At 48.1% G+C, this 5,293-nt stretch overlaps 1 non-coding gene across 1 annotated transcript; it reads left to right on the top strand.

The window, feature by feature from the left end:
• Positions 1-4,902: 4,902 nt before the first annotated feature.
• TRNAM-CAU (transfer RNA methionine (anticodon CAU)) lies at positions 4,903-4,977 on the top strand. The gene has a single exon. It is a non-coding gene; the product is annotated as a tRNA-Met (tRNA).
• Positions 4,978-5,293: the final 316 nt, after the last annotated feature.

Raw genomic sequence — 5,293 nt, 5'->3', positions numbered from 1 at the left:
TGAGGATAAAATGGAGAGGAAGAAGAAGAAAAAGAAGACTTGAAGATTTATAACCCGCCCTTCTCTCTGAATAAGAGACTCAGAGCGGCTTACAATCTCCTATATCTTCTCCCCCCACAACAGACACCCTGTGAAGTGGGTGGGGCTGAGAGAGTTCTCCTAGAAGCTGCCCTTTCCAGGAAAACTCTGCAAGAGCTATGGCTGACCCAAGGCCATTGCAGCAGGTGCAAGTGGAGGAGTGTGGTCTCGTTTGGAATACTGTGTACAATTCTGGTCACCACACCTCAAAAAGGATATTATAGCACTGGAAAAAGTGCAGAAAAGGGCAACTAGAATGATTAAAGGTTTGGAACACTTTCCCTATGAAGAAAGGTTAAAACGCTTGGGGCTCTTTAGCTTGGAGAAACGTCGCCTGCGGGGTGACATGATAGAGGTTTACAAGATTATGCATGGGATGGAGAAAGTAGAGAAAGAAGTCCTTTTCTCCCTTTCTCACAATACAAGAACTCATGGGCATTCCATGAAATTGCTGAGCAGTCAGGTTAAAATGGATAGAAGGAAGTACTTCTTCACCCAAAGGGTGATTAACATGTGGAATTCACTGCCACAAGAGGTGGTGGCGGCTACAAGCATAGCCAGCTTCAAGAGGGGATTGGATAAAAATACGGAGCAGTGGTCCATCAGTGGCTATTAGCCACGAAATATATATATATATATATATATATATATATATATATATATATATATATATATATATATATATATATATGTGTGTGTGTGTGTGTGTGTGTGTGTGTGTATACACACACACACATATATTGGCAACTGTGTGGACTGGATGGGCCACTGGCCTGATCCAACATGGCTTCTCTTAGGTTCTTATGAGTGGGGAATCAAACCCGGTTCTCCCTGATAAGAGTCCGCACACTTAACCACTACACCAAACTGGTTCTCTTGGAGCTTACAGTAGGCTCTGTGCTAAGAGCCCTACAAACTCTTGGAGGATTGATGCCATCCACTCTGGGCTCCCACTGGGGGGGGGGGCAGGAAGGCAGGGTATAAATGAAGTAAAGAAATAAATAGACAAATGTAGGTGACTCATAGGAGGGAAGGTGGCATGGTATAGCTCAGGGGTGGCCAACAGTAGCTCTCCAGATGTTTTTTGCCTACAACTCCCATCAGCCCCAGTCATTGGCCATGCTGGCTGGGGCTGATGGGAGTTGTAGATAAAAAACATCTGGAGAGCTACCGTTGGCCACCCCTGGTATAGCCCAGTCTCGTCAGATCTCAGAAGCTAAGCAGGGTCAGCCCTGGTTAGTATTTGGATGGGAGGCCACTCAGGAAGTCCAGGGTTGCTATGCCCTGAAAATCCCTTGCTGGGGTCGCCATAAGTTGGCTGAAACTTGATGGCGCTTTTGGGGGGTTGCCAAGTCCCCACCAGCTGCCAGCAGGGGACTTTATTTGCACGTGCGGCACATTGATGTCACCCGGAAGTGACATATAGCCCTGGGCATGTCGTACGGGGACACTCTAGCAATTTGGGGGAAACTCTATGGTTCAGTGGGGGGGACGCTCTAGCAATTTGGGGGAGAACTCTTACGGCACTCCACGGCGCACAGCGTTTCCCCCCAAATTGCTAGCATGGCTCAGTGCAAAACCATAGAGTTTTAACCAAATTGTTAAGAGCGTCCCCAATGAGACGTGCCTGGCGGTATAAGTCACTTCTGTGTTGCGTCACTGCACTGCGCGCTGCCACGCATGATGGAGGTCTAGGGGGGCAGGGATCCCCCCAGTGGGTTGGGGCCCCAAAACCGGGGGAACCTCCACCCCAAGCGGGAGCTTGGGAAGCCTACACTTTACACACACGCAGAAGCGACTCATAACAAGTTGATTTGACTCCGAACACATTGCCCAGCCAACACTTTTCAGCCGTTATAGCCCCTGACATGAAGGACATTTGTGATGAACCACGTTTAATTGCCTTTGTGACATGAGGGTAATAAACGTGTTCCGTGAATAGCGCATGTTGCAAAGTCCCTTATTACCCGAGCCAAGGATTTTTTCTCTCCTCTTTCCAATACTACGAGCTACCCTAAGGCTACGGGCTAGGATAGGGAATAAATTTGAATAACTACATAAAATTAAATAGAAAGCACTGATTCATGAACACAAGGCCGACTCCTAAGAACGCAGCCGCGTTTGTAAGGCTATTTATTTGGTTTCGGCAGTCAGCCCTGCTTTCTTATTGTTGTGGCATCATAAACAGCAATACGGGAAACTAAGAATGTTCCCAATAATAGAAATAATAAGAAAACGGCAGTGCCGTAAACATTCAGGCATGCACCCACGCACACTCTGGGCGCATATATCGCCTTTAACAAGGGGTGCGCTGGGCAGCGCATCTTTCATTATGAGTGTGCAAAAAACGAGCCCAGGCTGGCCACGGAATTTTTTAACAAGGACCATATTTTGAACTGAGCAAGAGCTGAAGGCCGAATATCTCCCAGAGGCTTGCTCCCACTTGAATTAAGGCGCAAGCAAAGGGCACTTTAGCAAACACACACACACCTTTGTGAATAGTGATACGGGTTTTGGCACAGCTCTCGTTATTCAGTATAGCTTCCTAGCCAGTTTGGTGTAGTGGTTAAGTGTGCGGACTCTCATCTGGGAGAACCGGGTTTGATTCCCCACTCCTCCACTTGCACCTGCTGGAATGGCCTTGGGTCAGCCATAGTTCTGGCAGAGGCTGTCCTTGAAAGGGCAGCTGCTGTGAGAGCCCTTTCAGCCCCACTCACCTCACAGGGTGTCTGTTGTGGGGGGGAAGAAAAAGGAGATTGTGAGCTGCTCTGAGACTCTGAGATTCAGAGTGGAGGGTGGGATATAAATCCAATATCTTCTTCTTCTTCTGTCTTAAGACATGAGCAAACGGCTCCAACAGCGCTCTCCTCTCCAATGTGAATAGCGAGAGAAGCCTTGGAAGAGATCTTATTATTCAGTGCTGCCTCCTAGTTCAACATATGGGCAAAGGCACCTTAGAATCATAGAATCATAGAGTTGGAAGGGACCTCCAGGGTCATCTAGTCCAACCCCCTGCACAATGCAGGAAATTCACTAATACCTCCCCCTAAATTCACAAAACCCTCATTCCTGTCAGATGGCCATCCAGGCTCTGTTTAAAAACCTCCAAGGAAGGAGAGCCCACCACCTCCTGAGGAAGCCTGTTCCACTGAGGAACTGCTCTAACAGTCAGGAAGTTCTTCCTAATGTTGAGCTGGAAACTCTTTCGATTTAATTTCAACCCGCTGGTTCTGGTCCTACCTTCTGGGGCCACAGAAAACAGTTCTGCACCATCCTCTCTAGGACAGCCCTCCAAGTACTTGAAGATGGTGATCATATCACCTCTCAGCCGCCTCCTCTCCAAGCTAAACAGGCCCAGCTCCTTCAACCTTTCTTCATAGGAATTTGTCTCCAGACCCCTCACCATCTTTGTCGCCCTCCATGGACCCATTCCAGCTTGTCTATATCCTTCTTAAAATGTGGTGCCCAAAACTGCACACAATACTCCAAGTGAGGCCTTACCAGAGTAGAGCAAATCAATACCATCGCTTCAAGTGATCTGGACACTAGACTTCTGTTGATACAGCCCAAAATTGCATTTGCCTTTTTAGCTACCACATCACACTGTTGACTCATGTTCAGTGTATGGTCCACTAAGACCCGTAGATCCTTTTCACACCTTAACTCTCTTCACTCCAGTGTGAATAGTGACAGAGGCCTTGGCAGAGACCTTATTATTCAGTGATGCCTCCTAGTTCAACATAGGAGCAAAGGGCTCTTTAACCCATTCTCCCCCAATGTGAAGAGCGAGAGAGGCCTTTGCAGAGGCCTTATTGTTCAGTGATGCCTCCTAGTTCAACATATGGGCAAAGGGCTCTTTAACCCACTCTCCCCCAATGTGAAGAGTGAGAGAGGCCTTTGCAGAGGCCTTATTGTTCAGTGATGCCTCCTAGTTCAACATATGGGCAAAGGGCTCTTTAACCCACTCTCCCCCAATGTGAAGAGTGAGAGAGGCCTTTGCAGAGGCCTTATTGTTCAGTGATGCCTCCTAGTTCAACATATGGGCAAAGGGCTCTTTAACCCACTCTCCCCCAATGTGAAGAGCGAGAGAGGCCTTTGCAGAGGCCTTATTGTTCAGTGATGCCTCCTAGTTCAACATATGGGCAAAGGGCTCTTTAACCCACTCTCCCCCAATGTGAAGAGCGAGAGAGGCCTTTGCAGAGGCCTTATTGTTCAGTGATGCCTCCTATTTCAACATATGGGCAAAGGGCTCTTTAACCCACTCTCCCCCAATGTGAAGAGCGAGAGAGGCCTTTGCAGAGGCCTTATTGTTCAGTGATGCCTCCTAGTTCAACATATGGGCAAAGGGCTCTTTAACCCATTCTCCCCCAATGTGAAGAGCGAGAGAGGCCTTTGCAGAGGCCTTACTGTTAAGTGCCACCTCCTAATTAAAGACATGTGCAAAGGGCTCTTTAACCCTCTCCTCCTCAATGTGAAGACTGCCGGAAGCCTTGGGAAGGGGCCTTATTTTTCAGTGCTGCCTTCTAGTTCAAGACCCAAATGAGCAAAGGGCTCTTAAACTTAAAACCATTCATTCTTTGAGGAACCACTTTTGAAGCTTGTTTGCCTTTAGGTCAAAAAGAGTCCAAACTCTGCTAGAACCTCCAGCCACAGAGCGCTTCATCCATGGAATATGTGGTCCAGGTCCATAACAACTGCAGTGTCTTTGGGATGGCTCAGTAGTAGAGCATCTGCTTGGCATGCAGAAGGTCTCAGGTTCAATTCCCCAGCATCTCCAGTTGAAACAATCAGCTTGCAGGTGCTGAAAAAAACCTGAGACCCTGGGGAGGGATGGTGGCTCAGTGGTAGAGCATCTGCTTCATAAGCAGAAGGTCCCAGGCTCAATCCCCGGCATCTCCAACTAAAAAGGGTCCAGGCAAGTAGGTGTGAAAAACCTCAGCTTGAGACCCTGAAGAGCTGCTGCCGGTCTGAGTAGACAATACTGACGTTGATGGACCAAGGGTCTGATTCAGTATAAGGCAGCTTCATATGTTCATATGTTCAAGAGCTGTTGCCAGTAAGAGTAGCCTATACTGACCCTTGAAGGACCAATAGTATAAGGCAGTGTCATGTGACTATGTGGTCAGGGGGCTAGGCTAGGAGGGGCACAGCTGGCAAGATGCTGAGGCCACTGGAGCCTGTTGCAAGATTCCCTCCTGTAAAAGCCTGATCTGTA

The sequence above is a fragment of the Heteronotia binoei genome, chromosome 3 (genome assembly GCF_032191835.1).
Source record: "Heteronotia binoei isolate CCM8104 ecotype False Entrance Well chromosome 3, APGP_CSIRO_Hbin_v1, whole genome shotgun sequence".
Classification (NCBI taxonomy): Eukaryota; Metazoa; Chordata; class Lepidosauria; order Squamata; family Gekkonidae; genus Heteronotia; species Heteronotia binoei.
Note: the sequence above shows the minus strand (reverse complement) of the source record. Positions and strands in the feature narration are given on the sequence as shown.